The 21496-nt window shown below is 36.5% G+C and overlaps 1 protein-coding gene across 8 annotated transcripts in view; it reads right to left on the bottom strand.

The window, feature by feature from the left end:
- Nucleotides 1-18946, bottom strand: part of LOC102225212 (multiple epidermal growth factor-like domains protein 11) — a 112340-nt gene extending 93394 nt beyond the window's left edge. For 6 of the 8 annotated variants that reach the window (XM_023326426.1, XM_023326447.1, XM_023326473.1 and 3 more), the window contains exons 1-2: nt 18771-18946; nt 6344-6419 (exon numbers count right to left, since the gene is read on the bottom strand). The gene's annotated coding sequence lies outside the window, so the exon portion shown is untranslated. The remainder of the gene's footprint in view (nt 1-6343; nt 6420-18770) is intronic. The other 2 variants (XM_023326434.1, XM_023326439.1) reach the window with 1 other exon arrangement.
- Nucleotides 18947-21496: the final 2550 nt, after the last annotated feature.

The raw sequence follows: 21496 nt of genomic DNA, 5'->3' as shown, positions 1-21496 counted from the left end.
ACCTAAATGAGAAGAAACAAAGCACTTTCTGTGAAAAATCAAGTCCTGTCACATCTATAAAATATATAAGGCAATCAAGGCGTGTTGTTGTGCACGCAAATTAGAAAGAAAGCATGATGAGTTACTTTTGCTGTGACATAACTGTAAATTTTGATCTGTTTATTTATTTTTCCATGTACTTGTGCATCTGAGCATAAAAGTGTATTGTTCTATATATGGTCTATGGGTGCTCTAGTGGGGGAAAATTAAATGGTTAATTTGATTAATTACACAACCCTACACCCTGAAATTTACAGATGGGTTCATTTTTAATCAATTGAGGAACATTTTTGAATGACACTAGCACCATTAGAAATAATTAGAACAAAACAAACATTAGACCTAAAAGTTAAATGCTGTATGACTGGTAATAATTATTAGCTGAATTTATCAGAAATTAAACTGACTACCTTTAGCTGGAGGAAATTCAGGCATTCAACATGTCAAGATGAGTCTTCATGAGTGCAGACATAGAGTCTGCATGTCACAACATGAGGTTAAGTTATGATAGTGGTTACTGCTATAACAACTGAATAGCACTTGTGTTAATTCTTAGCAGAGACACATATGTGCAGTATATATTATCTCAGAATTTCTATGCTGGGTTTATCAGATAAATAAGAAGGCAAACATAAGTGAAATCCTGTTTTTACTTTCTGTATATTATTAATACAGAGTTGAAGTACTGAGGTGAAAACAAATCATTAAGTATAATTGAGTTATCATGTTTGGCATATTTCAGAATATGTCTTGAATATAACTGACTATATTAATTATGTGATGTCAAATGGTGTCATGTTTAAGCATATACTTTAAAATATTCATAAACATAAGAAAAATAAGCTGAGAGTGCTAAATTCGTGGGACATATTATGAGTGAATGTGCACATAAATCAGGAACCGTTTCAAAACCGGCTGCTCCAGAGCATCACCCCACAGCTGCAGCACTTCCATGACTTTGATTCCTGTGTGGCTGTTAAGGCACCTGAGAAAATGCTGTGCGTCGTTTAACAGGAGCTTAATTCTGCCTACATGGTTTATTCATGTGGCGACTTCTGATATCACGACTCTCATAAATCACACGGCACAGCACGCCGGACGTCCACGCGTTCGGGCAGGGCTCACTAATCTCAACACCATCTTTCATCAGAATAACCTTGCCTTAATGCGGGGGCAGGCCAACAACAGATACAACCTACTGGAAGGACGTGCTTATGCCTCTTTTGTTTCCTTTACTCTTGACACATAGGCTTTCTGTCCCTGTACAAACACCCAGGCAGGAATCCTCCCACTTTCAAACCACAGGCAATGTTGAGAAAATGTCTGTGGTTGGACTTCAGAGAAACTTCACTAGTCTAACGTTAGCTTTATGAATGGAGAATAAGTCACTCAGGGGAGGAATGCAGCAAAGCTAGGCAGCCATCTGTTCTGAAGCTGTTCAAAGAAAGAACAGAAAATGTGAAACTAATGTGAGTAAACACGATCATCAAATATAGATAATAGAACAGAGCACATTGCAACTTTGCTCTTCTTTAGTTTTTTTACACCATCAAACACTAGCATACTGGTTTCTAATTAATTATATTTGGATTCCTTACATACCAGGCACAAAATCTACCGTCACAACGATGTCCCCAATTACTAGCTTTTGGCCAACATTTCTCATAAGAAAGCTAATTAGCGAAACAAAACCATTTAATGAACCAAAATAACAGGGTACTTAATGTCACTTTGCTCTGGCTGCTACTCAGACTATTCACTGTGTTTGCCTCATGCCTTTAATAACCAACCCCGGGCATCACTTTGACTGTCAAATGTGTTGTAATATCCTCGGTGCTACATCTGTCCTCTCTCTGCATCCTGGCTGTGGCCTCCTGCTGCCACCAGGAGGAAGCACCACTTGGGCTCTTACATGGACCAGCAAGGATTACTCTCCCCACTCAAACAATTATCCAGCCTGTGACTGATTGCGAGTAATGAGAACTGCTGGAGAACAGTTGGACATCACTGAACACATTAATATGTGAATATTAGCCTGTTGGACCTTCTGCTCTCTCCCACCACGATGATCTTCAGTGGAGAACCGAGGATATTTACCAGACTGCACAGTTATTGCACAGTAATATGGCTCCTACAGACCTGAGGTCAAGCTCAACAGAAGTAAGGTGTGGATGGGAAAACAAATGAAAAAGACGTATACAGGGCTCTGAATAGTGCAAAGAAAGTCAAGCTGAGCAGCTCAGGATGAAATGCTGAAACAACAGCACGGCTGCCAGGGCAATTTTACACTCCAGTAGTTTCACACCTCAGCCACCAAGCCCTTCCAACTCTGAACCTTGTGTCTTCTGCGTGTCTTCATTTATTTTGTGTCACTGTCCAAGATGTGAGAAGCCAAGCAGTGAGAAACCCGTCCCAAATGTCGCAGGGTAAGCAGTGTGTGAAGAAAAAGGGAGGACTGGGGATGAATGGAAGAGAAAAGCCACTGCACGTGGATGCACTTTGCCATTTTTACAGACCATGCTTTGAGATCTCAAGGGACTTCAAGTTAAACTTTGAAAAACATGTATCGAATAAGTCTGCACTGAGTCCAAGAAATGCACAGATCTTGAATGTAAGATTGGGGGAAACCAACGGGAGCTGAGTTTTTCGAGTAAACGGGGAAAACTTGTGAAACTGCAAGAGCATGAATCGTTATGCTTTGAGACTGCTTCGGTGTTCCTCAGAGGTGAATTTTGGGTCCAAACCATTTCTTTTATATGTACAGATGAAACTAGGTGTTTACACTTACCTGTAAAAAAAGACAGATTTTTTATTCTTAAGGTCCAGTCTAAATACCAGAATAATTAATGACATAGATATTTTTAATACTTCATCTTCAGAAGTCAATATTTCCTTAAAATTTGGTAGGACTGCTTTTTAAACTGCATGACTTTGGTCAAATGTTTTGGGTATCCATTTTCACAATAGTTCCTGGAATTTTGACCCATTCCTCCAAACATAATTTATGTAATTGAGTCAATTTTGAAGGCCACTTTGTTCACACACACCTTTTCAGTTCTGCCTACAAATATTTCATGGGACTGAGATCAGTACCTGGTGATGGACCCTTTAAAAAAAATGTATTGCCTTTTAGCAAATTTGTAACTAACTTGAGAGTATGCTTGGGGTGTTGTCTATTTTGAAGACTCTGTAGCATTTAAGCTCTAACTTCCCTAAAATATTGCTTTAATACATAATGTCCTTTCCTCATAAGTTCATCTACTTTGTTATATGCATCAGTCCCTCCTGTAGTAAAACACCCTAAGAACATAATATTCCCATTTGTGTACTTCACAGTTGGAATGGTGTTCTTATGTTTACTAATTTCCTCCTTCTTTTCCTTTAAATATAACTATTATCATCATGGCCAAACAGTTCAATTTTACTTTCATCAGAACATAATACATGTCTCTAGAATTTTAAGACTTTGTCACTGAGTGCATTACAAACTTTACAGTGGCTTTATATGTTGTTTTTGAAACCATGGTTTCTTCCTTTTTAAGTGTTTTTTTTTTGGAACTGTGGATAATGATGCATTTCAGCCAGCATCTTAACAAGGACTTTTGTTCAGGGCAGATAGACAAAACACATTAATTTCCTTTTTGAGCCGTATCAAGTCTGCACATAGTGTTTACACTTACATTATTTCAACTGATGAATGTGGCATGCTTCAGAATAAGAAAATTGTACTCAAAAATAAACAAGACTTTAGGAGGCCCATAATTCTCTGAGAGATACCTTGCCTAATTTATTTAGATTTTTTTGTTGTCACAGAAGGAAGAGGTGTGTTTGAGGTGCCTTAAAGTACATTCACAGCTGTGCCTGCATTTAACTGACATGTTGTGAATTAACTTATCAGAAACTTACAGAGTAAGGACATCATCAATCATCATAGACCCTTTAACCTCCCCTCAACTATGGTGGTGCTGCACCAAGAACAACTGGAGGAAACAACACGGAAACCTCTGAAAAAGACATGAACGCAACTTCCTTTTGAAATAAACAAAAATGGAGCGGGATTAGATCTTCGGAGTTGTAGGATTTCTCTTTTGTCATTGTTAAAAGAACATAAATCATTTCTCCCTCTAGAGCTAGACTAGTTTGTTTTGGTTATACTTAATCCTCCTGTGGCCAATCCATTTGGTATTCACATATGCATTCAATGGACCAGAGTCAACTTTTTGATGTCCAGCAGAGTTTGATTGTGCATTCACACCTTTAAAGGGCAAATGTTTCATTAAAGAGGACCTAACTGTCCTGGTGTGAATGCTCCCTTAACATACTTGAAGCGTTGTGTTTAAATAAAATCTTAAAAACTTTCTCAAAAATATTTTTCTAATCATTCTGGCATTTAGTAAATATAAATAATTTTGCTAGTATCACCTCACACTGAACAGAAGAAGCTTAGTATGTCAGACAGTGAGAATTCAATTTTTCAGTATATGTAAATGTTTCAACTATGTTGTCTTCAAGCCATGGAGAATACCAAGATCAACGCTGCTAACAGATGACATTAAAATGTTCAGTTCACCAGAGTTAGAGAAGAGACCACATTTAGAAATTGGTCAATGAAAAATATGATTGATAAAAAAAATCAAATGAAAAAAATATCTGACAAAGATACAACGCTGATTGAGTATATATGTATAAAACAGTATCTTGTTTATTATTAGCAACTAAGTAAGCTTGAAACCTCATATAAAGCACATGAAAAATAAATGTGCAACAAATATTTCAGTATTGAAACAGCTTTACTATTTTCTGAACCATGAATGAATTCAAATTCTGTACTCTGCATTGATTTTGCTATTTTTAAGCTACTTTGTGAAAGTATTTGGCAATGCTTACAAAGGTCATCAGTAATTACATTATAGAAATGAGCAATAAGTTTGATTTATAACACTACAACAAACAACAAAGACAACACAAGTACTCTTTTCCTACATTTAAGAATAATAAAATTCACAGTTTTGGTACTTTGTCATAATTAAATTACAATATACAAAGTCATGTTTCAATGCTTTTATAACAAAAAGATCCATAACTTAGTTGAAACAGCATTACCAATTAAGTATTTTCATGAGATAAATTACATGTAGGTATTCATGTAGGTATCAGTAGCTATATACATTTAAATGAATATGATTTTGCTGTACATTTTAACATGTATGCCTCAGATGTGTATCAGTCAATTAATCAATATGAAACTATAATTATGATTAAAGTATTTGTCTTTACAGATAAAAATGATACTATGGTAAGTCACTACCAACTAACCATAATTACAAAATTTTCTGCAGTTAAATATACTGTTTGTTGAGTTGTAGTTACCTACATTTGAAAAGCCAGCATTTTGTAAGTCATGCAAAATGAGTTCACAAATTGATGTGCCTAAAAACAAAGTTATCTGTGTAAAATATGTTTTGATGAGACTGTGTCACTTCAAAATTCTTATTTACACCTCTGTATCAATAGTAATTTCTTTCACCAATATGGAAGTCATCCATGCTCTGATGCACAAATGTAGCAGCACAGATACAGACTTTTACACCTTGCATTAATAATAACCAGAATCATACACTAGCTCAACACAATTTCCCCCAAAGCTTGGGTAGACATTAATTTATTTTACACACGCTGTCTGCTTTTCTGTCCATCTCAGAGGAGCACATGAAAATGAAGCATTCTGCTAGCATTTCTGTGCAGAATTGATTCATGGGTAATTCATTTCTGAGCTGCAGAAACTTTACATAGTAAGTGGCAATGCGTCTAAATCTGCTGTTATATAGAGCTCTGTGGTATGACTTGTGTTATGTCATAGGGACCAAAGCAGTCATGGTCACTATCCAAAGATGTCCTGCCTTGGTCTTTAGCACTGAGTTGTATAAAAATTATGTTTTGTCTTTCCACTGTCACCACATTCTTGCTCAGGAAAAGGGAAAACTTGACTGTTCTGTATTTTAAATATCAATTACAAATCATTCCAGTTTATACCAATAAAGTCCATTAAAATAGACTAACTCATAGTCAGTAACCAACAGTCTATTTAGATAGTATTTAACACACATCACCCAGGAGATGTCGATGCCTTTTTGTCTGATGAACTCAGCCCTTTTTTTCATGGTGTGAGTCGGGAGGAAGAAACCCCACCTTACCAATTTGAATGATTATACTGACTTATAAATCCATAGCCCTCAAATCCATGATTGTTAAATGTTTTGAAAGATGGATCAAAGCATTCATCACATCCATACTGTCCACTAACCTGGACTTGTTACAGTTTGCATACTGGCCAAGCAGATTCAGAATGCCGTAGCCCTCCTCCTCCACAGGACGCTATCCTATATGGACAAAGGTAAGAAAAACTCTGTGAGAGTGGTCTTTGTGCATTACAGAAAGAGCTTCATTTAATACTATATTGCCTTCTAGTCTGGTGTCTAAGCCTTATGCCCTGTGACTAGACTCTTTGCTAAGGTTACTTGACATGCAAACCACAAGTGGTTTGGCAGATTCACCCCTCTTCAACCCCTCTTAGCACTGGATCGCACCAGCGCTATGTATTCAGCCTAAGGAATGTGTGTTTTCTTATTGTCAACCAGGCAAGTAACTTTTATTTATCAGCGATTTTATTGAGGCATGGTGCCGACTGGGATTCAGAAGACTCATTCATCCAAACATCACAGTCGGTTGGACAGACAACTGTTGCCTCCTCTCATTCCTCGGAGCAACCCAGTCCAGTTGTGAGGATGACAGGGTGAGACTTCTTTCACAGAGAGAAAAAGAGAGTTAAAGAGCTGAGCTAATATCCTGCCTGCTGGCATAGAGCCCAATAATCAGAAAGTGCATCCAGTTTCCCAGTGGACCTGAGGTGGAAGTACTCAGTATTACTAAGCTGATTTGGAAATGGGCACATAAATCCTTCCTGTATCCCATGTTTAGAATAAGATAACAATTGGATAAAAGTGGAGATCTTTATATCCAAGGTTTTGTGAAAATCTGGTGAGGCATAAAGAACTATCTGAGTCGAGGTGGAAATAAATTCTTTATAGTTGGCTGTTAATTCTTATAATAGTTGTTATACATTTCAAGCAAATATATGTGTAATTTTGCTAATATTTTGTCCATTCAACACATGAAACTGCATATTATTTGCATAGTTTATTAATTTATTGTAAATAGTCTGCCTGTCATGATGTGTGGAAGTTGTAGTGGATCCACATACAGGTAGACGGGCATGTCAAGTACATTTGAAGATTTAATGAAAATTAAGAAAATACAAAGTTACAAAAACCACAGGGACCCAGAGCAAAACAAAAAATAACAAAAACATGAAAAAACCAGCAAGGATATCCAGGAGTATGCGGGATAGACGGGAAGTAACATGAGGAACCAGCAAGGAGTGACTGAGAAAGAGGTCAGTTGAATGCTGAAACAATGGTCCTGGGCTGACTAGTTAACTGATTGCAGGTATGAGGGGAGAGATCAGAAGGCAGACTGAGGAGAGGGAATGAGAGAGAGAAAGTGGCAGAGGGGGCAAGGGAGTGTACACAAGGGATTAGGAAATTACTCTTAACATTAAAGAACAACTGCACCTAAAAAACCTAATAAATTAGAGTAACAAGGAATAACATCAGAAATAAACATAACTAGAAACTAGCAAGGACTGCACTAAAGTGAAATAGAAACAAGAGTGAACAAAGAAACAGACCAAGGTACACCAAATAACAAACAAACCTCAAAACTAAAACTAACACTGCCATTGTTTTTCTATGCACAAATATGTACATTAACTTATTTTTAACGACCCTACTCAATTGTGCATTTTGTTAAACTGAGTATGTCACGTTGAAAAACAGTGCAGTCTTATTTTCTTATGTTTTAAATGTGCTCTTAATGAGAACAGAACAAATAAGAACAGTCTCTTGTTCTTATTTTTTTACCTTTCTGTAAATCTGTGTGCTACAATTCTGCCTGTCACTTTGCAGCTGGTACATCAAAGGATGTTTTTATTCCATGTAGAGTTATTTCTAAGGATTATGTGTTGCCCCCTTTTTTAGACGACTATATGCATTCCCATTCATTTACTCAATACCCTAAAAGTGTTCTTTGTTAGATACTCTGTGTCTGCCGCAATTAAATCTACTGATGATTGTCTTTCAGAGAAGAGAAAGTTTTCTGTCAACAATTGTTTCAATTTTTTTTTCAATGGAAATTGTAAAATTTGTTGGTTTAGCTACCACACTCAACTTCTGTTGGACCTATGATTGTTAGACAATTACTGAAAAGTTAAAAATCAAGATCATCATAAAACAAGCATGCTGAACTGGGTACAGGTTAAAATTCATAACTAATAAGAAATCAAATAGCAGTTCTCTTTGTGGGATGGATTTCATGTTTTGAACAAAGTTTTCTAGATTGGCTCAGAGATATCTTCCACACAGACAAGCTCAAACTGAAAACCTTATCTGGTAATGTTTCAATAGTTTCTATCAAAATTGAGAAAACTGTAATGTTTCAATTTGCAATGCCATTTGGTGTTTTAAATCAACACAGGGCTATAGGAAACTTCAGTAATATTTGTCAACAAAATAGCATTTGGGCCCTTGCAAAGCATCAACGGAGAAACCATAAACATTGTGACAAGAAACAGGAGATGTTGAATAATGAATTAATGCCAAAATAAAAAATAATACATATTTATACTAATTTTAAAGGTCAAATTAGTGCTCTATTTTACTTCAAATACTCTTTTATGGACTAGACTGATAGGATAAAACTTCAGTGCCAGAAAAAAACTAAACAGCTGTTGTACTATAAACAAACAGGCATCATTCTGCAAAGGGATTGATTTAGGTCTGATGCTAAACATTTGTAACGACCAATCACTGAAGAAAATATGGTATATCTATAAATCAGATACTGTCCATAACCTGCGATTACTTAATTTCTAAATACTTTGCCACAAAAATATAGCATTTAAGCTTTTATTTGATAAAGGAAATAGCATAAAGAGAAAACTTTAGGCACTATAAATAAAATTGCAACTGGACACAGCTAGATAGACTGAAAAATGCAGAATAAACTTCATTTCTTATTCTTGGTATAAAAGGAAAGCCTTTGGAATTTCTCACAAGTCAGATGTGTTTCCATGAAGGAGAGATTTCATGTCCAAAAATAGTCGTTTTAAATGAACTTTTTGTGTCTGTGTGAAAGCTACATCTCCTACACCCCTCTTTAGATCAGCAGTGTACGCCCACTGCTCGTGTAGCACATTAACCTTCTGGTTCACTAGTCAATGACTGCAAGTGGAATGACCTGCCATCATGATTATTAAATCCGAAATTATGCTCCTGCTGCATTAATGATGCAACCAGGTGATCTCAGTTTAGTGAAAGGAGAGCTCCATCAACTGGATTTGCATCAAAGATGAATGCACTTTTTTTTCCTTTTCTGTTGCCAGCTCAGTCTTTCAAACGTCCTTGAATCCACTTGAACAAAATACATCTACTTAGATTTAATGCATTAAAAACATTTAAAATGCATGTTGTAATGCCAGGCTGATGGATACAGACGTATCTGTATTTTCAGTAAATCCAATAATTTATTTTATAATTAAGATGTTATAGAAAATCACTGATAAAATTCCATAAATTTTTAGGATGTACAAATTTATATCGTCTGTAATGTCAGAATGTAATGAAACGAATGGTGGCTAAGAGATTGTTAAATTTAACTCTTTTGGGTAGTTTGTAACCTTCTCCAGCTGGTTAAGCCTTACTATCTTTTTTGCTGGACTGTTTCTTAGCTCTTTTTTCCTAGGTATTTTTGTGCAACTCTACATTTTAACCAACATGTTATAAAAATTCCTAGTTCTTTAAATAAAACCTGAATAATTCACTCCAACTGACATCCCTTGAAATGACAACATGGTATCTTAGTTCATCTTCCAATTACCTGCTCATCTTTTAGAAATTGATGTTTATCTTGCCTCCTACAAGCACTTAATCTTTTTTTCTTTAATAGTTTATGTCATGTTACAATTGTGTTCAGGCTTTTAGCTTACAATGGTTATAATTACTACAATGTCTAAAGTCAAGAAATATGTAAAAAGCATGAAAGAAAGGGAGCACAATGAAGCACAGAACACAGCCAGAAGTCGCAAAACAGAGATGATGTTACCAGTGTCGTATTTAGGAGGATGTGGGCTCCTGGACTACAGCTAATTTATGGGCCCTGTTCACAAAACATTTTGGGAGATGTAAATAAAAATGATGGTTATGTTGTGTATAACATGATGACAACCTGCATCATTTTGAAGTTTCCAAAACCAGAAAAAAAGCAATAGGTGTAAGTGGTATAAAGTGTAACACTAGTACAGTACATATAAAAGTCATTTGAACACATATATGCACAAAAAAGTTATTTGCAAGTGGAAATAAGATTATCAAAACCAAAATTCAGTCTATGCTTGTAAAACTACTTATTAAAATTAAATGTTTAAAAGGAGTAACCTAACCAGCAAAACCAAATCCTTTTGCTCTAGAGATTCACATAAAGCTTCAATTGCATGACTTTCACTTGGTAGAAACTTCAGAAGGAGCTCCTGAGAGTGTCCTTCAGGTGACACATATCTTAGGATAAATGTAAGTTGAGCAACATGTGCAATATGTAAAGTCGAGTTAACTGACATTGAGAAGTTTTTTGTCCATTTTCACTTTTCTGACTGTTTCTGATAAAACACAATTACTCTTTAGTGGAATGAAACTGTCACGTTTTAGGAGAATGATACGGAGGGGTGCCTGCACCAGCATTGCAATCAGGAGTGGGAAGAATAAATGTAACCAGCTACAACCGACCACTGATTGCCATTTTTCTCTATGTAAATGTGATAGATTTTTCTCTATCACATTTTAGAAAAATGTGATTGAGTTTCTTATCCATCACTGAAAAAGTTTGGTGTGACTTATTTTTTTTGCTTTTCTGGTTATAAAAATGCTCAAAATGCTCTTAGAGCCTCTCAGTACCTTCTTAATGCTGTCAAATTGGCATTAAATATTAAACTTCACTGTCTAAAGATCAGTGAGATTTAGACAGAGGTAAAGCTCACTGATCTATTTCTGTATACCCACGCCATGATGGGTACACATGATCTGGAGCTGATCTTCTTTGCCAGACCATCACTATCTTTTGGAGCTACGGCTTGACTTGGCTTGTATTGCTAACTCCCTTGTTTCATTATCCTAGGGCAAGAAATATTTCAAACAAAATATTTTTAGTGAATGAGAAGAGGTCTACTCTCCTCATTTTCACAAATCTCACCCACTCTCCTTACATAGCACAATATTTCTGGAAACAAATTGTGCTCTTAATCCCTACCACTAATTGGATACTTTTTGTCAGAAATACCTTTTAAAAACCCAACAATTTTCAGTTTCCAGCAATAGGCATCGTATTTCATTAAAGTAAATTTCAGTTGTAGAAACCCAAGGATCAAAAAGTTTAGAAAAATGTAATTGACTTTCTTACCCATCACTGAAAAAGGTTGGTGTGACTTATTTTTTTGCTTTTCTGGTTATAAAATATGATCTCATTAACTACACATAAATTATTATATAAATTTTATTTCATTATATTTTACTGGTCTTATATACTATGGGACCTGTTATCAACTTCAGTTGATAATTTTAATTCTGAATAATTCAGTTTGCATGAAAATATCCTTAAAATTCTGTACAGCCTTCTTGCATTCTGAAAGCCTTTCTCAATGTTCTAAACCTCTTTTCTCTCAATTTTCATATAGTTGTGGCCAGCAGAAGGGCCTGATGCTGGAGCTGAAGATGCCTCTTATTTGTGCCCCAAAACTTAACCTCTTTGTGCAGGTTTGAGTGTGAAAGCATCACCTGCAAGGCGCAAGAAGAGATGGGACGCTTCACTAAGCTGGTGTATTATTCATGAGTCACTCCTGTTGAGAGGGCTGTTCTTCAGCATCTAAATCCCGGCTGTGGTTCAATCTGTGCTCTATTCAGTTTTCTGACTGCTGGCCATTGATCACAAGCAAGGTAACCAATGCTGAACAGGTACGGGTGTTTTATGGTAGGGAGCTTGAATCACATCGCTGATAGAACAAAGATCCATCAGCAGATGCTGGAAATGGTCCACGTTTTTCTGCTGCAGCTGATCAGGGAAGCTGAGAGGAGATGCATCTTGGGCTTTTGGTAAACTGTAGAAACAGCATGTGGCTGAGATGAGACGCTAGTATGGTGAATGTCACATATTGATTAGAGCACCAGCTGAAAAGAGGGCATGGCTTTCCATGCATTTCCATGTCTGAAACAAATTTCATAGAAAATATCCGCAGTATCAGAAAGGATAAAAAACAATCCTGTAGTAAGGTCTGTCTGTGAAAGGTGCCAGAGGCAAGTATCACCTTCTAATGGGCCTCATAATATTAATGGACAGTTGAGCACAGTGAATCATTTGTCAACCTTAATCGTCTATCTCACATCGAGAGCATAAATGTGACGAGACCACAATACTTTCCCATCTAGATGTGTCAGGATGATGATCATCAGGCTGCAGAATAACTATTTAATACGACATGTGAATCATTATTATCATATCTGTCAGCCCACTGAGATGTGGTCTATATCCGCACTGACAACTTTCATAACAATCTGTGACCTGGAGACTTAAGTCAAGTCATAGACAAAAAAAAATCAAGTCAGTTTGTTATCATGTTTTTAATGTTAGTTTTCTAAGAAATCTTCAAAACACAGCTGGCAGTTAAACAAAAAAAAGTTTTTTTCTTTGAAATTCTGAAAATATACAAATCATGCCTGTTCAATATCTGTTCCCTGTGGCATTCCACCTTGTTACATGTAACTTAATTTACAAATGCATTTGTTATATGCTTTTTTATTTTATTTCAGGTGTATATTATTTGGGCTGTCACCTGGTGTGAATTTAATGTCAGTCTAGCAACTGAGGTATTCTTTTCTGAAAAAGACTTTGGTGTGTCCTGTACTAATTTTCCACATTTTAAGTTTGACATCTTGAAGGTTTTCACTTTAACTCAAAGAAAAAAAAATCCTTTCTATAATCTGACTAATAAATTATTGCCTTTTTATTTCTAAGAAACTTTTAAAAGTGAATCAGATTCATTTTGAGTCATTTTCTCAATGTCTCAAAATGCTCTAAGAGCCTCTCAGTACCTTCTTGATGCTGTCAAATTAGCATTAAATATTAAATTTCAGCATGTTTCTGACAGGACCATATTTCAATTCTCTGCTTCTTCTTAGTAACCTCAGTACTCAGAAAGAAGATTAGCAATAGTCTCTGTGATGTTTGAATAATTGATCAAATCATTTTTAGACTCCACACTAATTAGTAGTTAAAGCTCATATGCAAAGCCAAAGCAGGGAGTAAACTATAAGCGAAAAACATATAACTGATATGGAAAATGGAATTTTGCTGTCCAAGGCACAATGTTGAATAATAGCTTTATCAACAAAGCACAACACATCACAGCATGCTGAGATCTTATCACAGCTCATTTCCTCAGTTCATCCTGTGTTTCCAGCAGAATATGTGTTGTTCCCATCTCCTTGCACTGCTACCAACATCCTATAAATGTTAGAATACTCAGGTGTTCTGGCAGGGGTCTTTTCTGAAGACAGGGATGAGGAAAGTGGCATGGGTAAGCACATGCATCAGCAGTATTAGCAAAAAGTCATCAAACTCCCACAGGGGACGTGCTTGTCATTAAAACAAACCAGAAAAGAACTGATCAGTGCATTAATCAGGGATCACCCGGGTGTCCATGGCGGGCTGTAGTCCGTGGCGCTCCTGTCCTGGGCTGCACCTGAGGGAGGGCGGTGGGGGATTAACGTAGCTTCCCGCTGCATCTTCAGTATCTGAAATCTGCCTGAGCTCATCATTTCTGTGCCTCGCTAAGAGACCATGGCTGGATATCAAGCTCAGGCAATCTATTCCTCCGCAGAGTGTTGGCTGACCAGCATCAATGCCATGCATTGTCAAATTATTAATTAAATGCATGCAAGCATAATCAGATGCAGACACAGCCAGACCTCTGGGACAGCAATTGAAGCAGAATCTAAATTGCAAACGTCTTGTTTTTCTTTTTTTGGTGTGTGTTCTTTTTCAATGCCAGCCAGCTAAGCTGTTTTAAGGAGCAAAACCGTGTGGCTTTTAAAATTTAGCATCACTTTGCATTCATTCAGCTATGTTGTGATGCAAAACATGCACAACCATGACTTTGCTTTGATGATCAACACTCAAAGGAAAATTTGTGCTAATTCAAAAAACTTGTTTGTTACAAACGTTTGCTGGTTTTCCGGTCAAAAAAAACCCTACACCCCTCAGGCGATGCATAAATTTGTCTACATATATGGGACAGATGAGATGCAGGTGCATGCAGTGCTATATATTGTTTTCATTCCCTCTCTACAGTTCAAAATGTAAATGCCACAGCTTTCAGAAATAAAGAAAAGTCTGATTCCTGCCTCCGAATATTTCATTAACTTTTGTTAATGTAGTTGCTATGGCTCCAGGGTATTTGCTGAATGCTCATAGTACTTTTGCTGAAATAATAAGATCTATCAGTCACTGCTGAGCAAAAACAGCTTCATTTGCAGAATAAAGGTCATTCTCGCTGTTGCTTTTGAGAAAATCTGACAGAGAACGGTACAGTGTTCAAAACACACCAAACTAGAAGAAACTACTCTGAAATATTACAGTCTATTGAGGTGTTCACATGTAATCTGGAAAATCAATTTCATATTTACAGGTGTGTCATAATACATTAGAATGTCATTGATAGGTTACTTTGGTAATTTTGGCTGAAGCAGTGGAACTTATTTTACAGTGATTTCTCATCTAAAGTAATATATTTCAAGAATTTAATTCTATTCATTGTGATGTTGTGATGGCGCACAGCTGATAAAAACTCAGAATTAATTTCCTCAGAATATTAGAATACTGCATAATAGCAAGAAAATGGGATTTTCAACACAGATTTGTTGTGCTGTAGCCCTAATTGCCAACACCATCATATTGGAGAACGCTGACTTGACAGGGTAAAAACATAAAAGGTCAGAAGCTGGTTGTGAACATGGTGTTCTATCCATGCACTCAACTTTATTAATCGAAAGTTGAGTGGAAGAAAAACATGTGGTATTAAAGGTGCAAAACTGGCAGGAAAAGCCCAGAGTGAAGGAAGAGAGGAGAGCTATTCATGTTTCCATCTGCTCAAACGCTTATGGAGTTGCTGATTGCATTTTCTAACAGTACCAATGCTAGCTTTTATAATCATAGTATCGCTGTACTTGATGGGTGGATATACCAGCCTGACTTACTTAAATCCCAAAGAGAATTTATGGAGTTAAGAAAAGATGAGAGACAGCAGAGCAGACGATGCAGATGAGCTGCAATAAAGAACCTGGTTCTTTTAACACCACAGACTCCTCCATGCTGCACTGATGCAGTAATTAATGCAAAAGGTACCCTGACGATTACTGTACTGTGCATAAGGCATTATAGTACATAAATGTACTTTTTGGTATTTCAAAAATACTTTTTTTCCCCCAAGAAACCGAATTATTGGGTTCCATTAATTGTAAAGCATAATTCTAACACAATTTACAGATATCTGGAAAATATCACTGTTTATAATAAACCAATTCAATATGTGATAACATTTTGAAATAAATTACTGATATATATCAACTTTTCAATTATATTAAAATCCATTGACATGTCCTAGTACAATGCTGAAATGACTTTTTCAGATTTGCCCTTGCAAAAAAATTAACTCAATTCTAATAGTAAAAATTGTAAAATGTCAAAGTCATTCTGGGAGCTCTCTGTAGGAGAAACTGCTGGGGGCGAAGCGGGCTTAAGGGAGACAATATCTTTAAACATATACGAGGTGCTGGCAAGTGTTTTCAAATCCTTTAAATCGTAAGAGATGAAAAGACTACTGAGCTTCTGTCTGAATTAGGTGCTGATCAAACATGAATTGCATGTATTAAAAAAAAGAAGGAAAATACTGGCTTGCATGTGTCAAACAGAAATCTAAAATTGTGAACCGTTTTTACAGATTTCGTCTCTAAATTACCACGTGAACGTGAAGGATCCAATCCCCACACCATGGAAAGCAATTTTCCCTGTTTTTCATTAGAAGATGTTCTGGTGAAGTAAAAAAAGCTGTCAGCCTTTTACAGGCTCCCTCTTTCATTAATCAGCACTAATTAAACATATTGATTAAGCCAAACATAGGGATTTCCAGCTGAAAGGCTTTACTAGACAGTAAAACATCCACACACACACACACACACATGCACACCCAAACCTTCATAAAATTCATGAGCAACCTTTGCACTCTTGTAGGATCCATTCGTTTGGAATAGCTCAGAAAAGTAAGACAGAGGTGTCTGCTCACTTCTCATTAAATAATGTCATAATTCACGTCTCAATGGCAAATTTTGTCCTTGGCTCTCTCCTGAGAGAGCTGAAACCGCTGAAGCCGAACTGAGTATCAATTTGCTTTCACCATCGATGAGGGGGAAAAAAACAACAAAAAAAGATGTTTGAAATCACAGTTTCAACCTCAAAGGATCACCAGGTGGTTTATAGCAACAACCTGCAAATCACAAGATTTAATGAAAAGTCACTTTTCCTGAGGGGTTGGGTTTAAAGCTGCAAGTTACTTTACAGTGTGACCAAATGCATGCTGTGCCCCGGCAGACCGAATGAAAGGCTGCCTGAGGTTCCAGAATAGACTTTCATTATAAATAATCCAACAATTCAAGGAAAATAGGGTCGTGTTAATTTGGTTCTCATTTTTTTTAATACTGATGAAACTTTAAAAAGTGTAAAAATAAAAAGTTAATTGCACACGATGAAAATGATTTTGTCCGTTATCACACAAATCCGACACTGCTCTCAAAGGAAAGAGTAAAAAAGAGTTTGGTGGTGTGACAATTTTTCAGATAAAATTTCAAGAGAACAAGAACATGCATTGCCTTGTTAGTTTTTAATTAGGGACTGTGGAAAGTAACTTTACTGAAACACAAATTTTGATAAGCATGATGTCAGGATTGTTTATGAGGAGTAAAAAGAGGGAAAACAAGTATTTTATTAAATAAAAACTTCACAAAAATTAGGAGAGAATTGATGTTCCACAATAGTTGGCTCTGACAGTACTGAACTGAAAAACCATTCAACGAGCCAGAGAGCACAAAAATGTAAGAAATTAAATTACTTTAATAATTGATTGGAAACTGTTGTGACAATAGGATTGCTCATCTAACATCTTAATACAAAGGCAAACAATATTTAAAAGTTAAACATTAGTTTCGATAATGTGAATTATTTATTTGGATTTCTGTGGATGTTTTTTGTTTGCCTAGTTATGTGGGGAGGGTGAGGATGAGGGAAACCAAACAATAAATCATTAAAGACTAAGAATGTTTATCCAGAGTAGTTAGAAACCTACTTATTTATTTAAAGTGCGTTATTTAAAACATTCTTTTTTACAACAACAACAAACATTACACCAATGCACATGCAAAGCGTCACTCTCACGGTCAAAATGAAACCTGCATGGCTGTAGTGCCGAGAAGCATTAGCCATGAATGACTTCATGACAAATTGCTATAATGCAGAGAGCCCATGCAGAGCATGTGCTGTAATATATGCAGCTCAAAGAGGGCCAAACAACACTATCTGCAGCAGTGATTCTGATTGCGTGGGTGTGTGTGTTTATGCACGTTGTTTGCATTTAGCTGAGATTTGGTTTAAAGAAAAAAAAAGCATAGATTTTACAAAGGGCCGTCTTGGGCTGTTTATTTTTTTCCCACAGAGGGACTCAGCCGCTGTAATGATTTCATTATCACACAGTGGTGCATGTCTGCTCGTTGGAGACTAATGCAAGTTTAATCAGCTGCTTCAGCTTGAACTCTATTGTCATCTAGTGGCTCAGAAATGACATAGCATGTCTCATTTTTAAATCCAAAATCACCGCTTATCCTGTAAGTCTTAGAAAATAAAGCATTTATTTAATCAAGATTTATAAAGGAAATGGACATAGGAAAATGTCCATTTAAACAATCAATACGTGATAGAAAATGGAAATTTAAGAATCAACCAGATTCACAAAACTTCTCAGAAATCCGGAAAGCACACAAAAAGATAACGATAAAGCAGCTCGGATTAATTATTCACCCTGCAACACATTTCAGACACGTCAGTCTTCAGGGGCTCCAATTCAGCTTTTATATAGCATAAACATATCTTCAAACTAATACTTTTCGTGGCAGAGATGACTGAGAAGCAAATGAAAACATCACATCGGCGAGCACGCTGCAATAGATTTTTAGGACTCTCTGGGATGATACAGCCTTTTCCTCTGGCAGAGAAAACACATTTCCAGGGATAGACTCGCCAACAGTCTAATCAAATAGAAAGCTAAACCAGCAGCAGCGCCAAAAAAAGACTGCACCGCAAGTTTATACGTGACATCGACAAAACGACAAACAAACAAAAAATGAAACAAGATTCATCTGAGCGATGTTTGTCACACGCTGGCAATGATGGGACCGCCGCACATCACCAGTCTCCTCTTTTTGACTTATTTAAGCTCGGTTTTGGGACAAAAAGGCATTTAAACTCACCGTCGTTCGAGAAACCTGAAACTGCAAGTTGTCGCCGCACAGAACAGTAGAAATTAGTGCCTCCACTCCCCGACACGGAGCTCCATATGCCGAAAGTGGGAGCGCAGGTAGTTTGTGGAGTTCAAACTGAACAGAAGTCAGGTGTGAGTGAGCGCCTCCGCCTCCTCCTCCCAGCTCTCTCTCCTCTCCACGGGGGGAAGCGCGGCCCACTTTAAACTCTGCTGACGTCATAGGTGCGGATGCTACCCCCAACACCCACCTCCATCCATCAACCCCACACCTCCACAAACACACCCACTGTCCTGTCCGGTAACACTCACTCACTCACTCACTCAACGAGACTGATAAAACAAACTGAAACCAGTTGGTGTACGGATCTGCTTGCATTTTATTTTGACAGGTTTTAAATGTCTGAGTAGAACACAAGTGAAATCCATTTCATCCAGTTAAAGGCGAACTTCCTTGCTCCAACATTGAAAATCTGTCTTTCACAAGTCGCATGACATAATTTTTTAACATTTACTAAGTTGACATGTTAATTTATAATACACCCCATATAAATATCAGTCTTGCTATTCTCTGCTGGACACCAGCCGAGATGGCCTTTACAGTGAACCAATATCTAAAGGTGAATTCTAATTAATAGCAAATACTTTTAGAATAAAACAGTCAGAAATAAATATGCATGCTTAAAATATATATACAGTACTTTTAGTGACTAACAATACTCTAAAAAGGTGATTTTGACAGTTTGGTTGAAACTGGAGATACTTGTTGGTTTGTGATTAAGTTTAACATGTAAGAATATATCTCAATAACAAGTTTTAAAGTAAAACAACCATAACTAACCTGTGGCAGTCATTGCAAATGACATGATTAGGAAACTAGGCCTCCCAAAACATTATCTCGTTACACAATTGATATATTAAGCATTACATATAGAAAATAAATTGCAAAATTAAATAGAAATAATTGAATGGCTGATATTTAATATCCCCTAAAGTTTCAGTTTACAGTGAACATTGGAAAACACTTTTAAAAAAGTTTAAAGTCTAAAAGTGTAAACTCTACAACCTGTATATTATTAGATACTTGGTCTTTTTTTTTGTTTTGCATCCATCAAGAATCATTTATGTTCTTTTCAGACATGACTAAAATATTCAAAATTATATGGTGTAAAAGTAGGCAAATTGCCTGGAAAGACTAAATTATTATAATTAAAAGCTGTATATTTCCGCAAGAATGCACACTTCAAGTTCTCTGTGATCCCTGAACGAAAGATCAAGCAGCATAAAATCATTCACATGTACTGACACTTCTCTGCCTGCGACACGTGTGTTAACGTGTAAAGACAAAGTTATTAGATGTATCTCTGTCCGTCCGTCCGTCCTTCTGTACATGGAGTAGAGCAACATCATGCCTTGTAATCTGGATGGGTTGAGAAGATTCCCATATCGATTTTCCTCATGAATGATTACCCTCTGCAGGATTTATGCTTTTGCATTGATATTTAACGCCAACTGAGGTTGGTGAGTGACCCAGCAAGCAGTTCCAGATTATACAATAACAAAGATACTTAAAAAACATCTTATTTTAAATTATTTGACATTTTGTATTAACACTAAACACATGCACAAATATGTTTTAATTCGTATCTCAGGAGGCACAGTAGCCATTAACTTCCACTCTTCCATCCATCCATCCATCCATCCATCCATCCATCCATCCATCCATCCATCCATGCATTGGAAGGACATCCAGTCTTCATACAGAAAGATCCCAGATTCAGACACTGAAGCATCATGCAGCCAGCTGTAATATCAATAAAACAACACATTTTTAATTGTCTTTTTGCCTTAGTAGTTAAAAATGTATCTTTGCATGTGCGTCTGAACATGTTTTGATACACTCCGCCTGTGGAACTGAACAGCACAAGAACAAATAATAGCAAAAGGATTAGTTAGTATAGATGTAAAACACACCAATGATCAAGACTAAGCATGATTCTAATAATGTTTACCATAACGGCTTATCATTAAATTTTTAAAACTTACTACCTCAGGGTGATGACCCTGATTAAAAAAAAGAACACAGTCTCTTTAAACAAAAGGTCTGATAATTTATTCTTTCCTTCCAATTTCCATTTCTTTTGCAGTTCACCCCCAAACAGAGCACCATTAAATGACCCCAAGATTGTCATTCCCCACTTAAAAGCAAAGTTGGCTAGTTCGTAGTTCTAAAAATAGGAGCGTCACTAATTCACAATAATGGTAAAGTGTCAGATCTGTTTTTGACCTCTCCTTCCAAGATACCTAATGACTGCCTGACTGAGTTGCCTTGGGACTTCTGCAAGCATACAACCTGCCCCAAGTGTTCACATCATCAGATGATGTCAATGAAAAACTCATGTTACATAGCTCTAAGCATAAAAAAATAAGCTGATTTCTTGGAACATCAAGACCTTTCACATTTTTGAATTATATCTAATTTTTGATGTGTTTCTAGTATGAATAGTGTATGTTTACTGGTATCAAGGGTGTAGCATTAAAAGAGTGTGATTTACTTTTCCCTTGACATTGTCATCTCATTTCCTTTTTTACTTTCATTGTCCAACAAGCCAATTCTTCATGACTCCTCAAAAGTGGTCAGATTATTATTATCTGAACTAATCAGAAAGAATATTGCGATGTCCATATTAGTTTAAGTTTAAAGCGTTTTGAAAAAGA

The sequence above is a fragment of the Xiphophorus maculatus genome, chromosome 2 (assembly GCF_002775205.1).
Source record: "Xiphophorus maculatus strain JP 163 A chromosome 2, X_maculatus-5.0-male, whole genome shotgun sequence".
Lineage (NCBI taxonomy): Eukaryota > Metazoa > Chordata > Actinopteri > Cyprinodontiformes > Poeciliidae > Xiphophorus > Xiphophorus maculatus.
The sequence above is the reverse complement of the archived record's forward strand: the minus strand, read 5'-3'. Positions and strand labels throughout refer to the sequence as shown.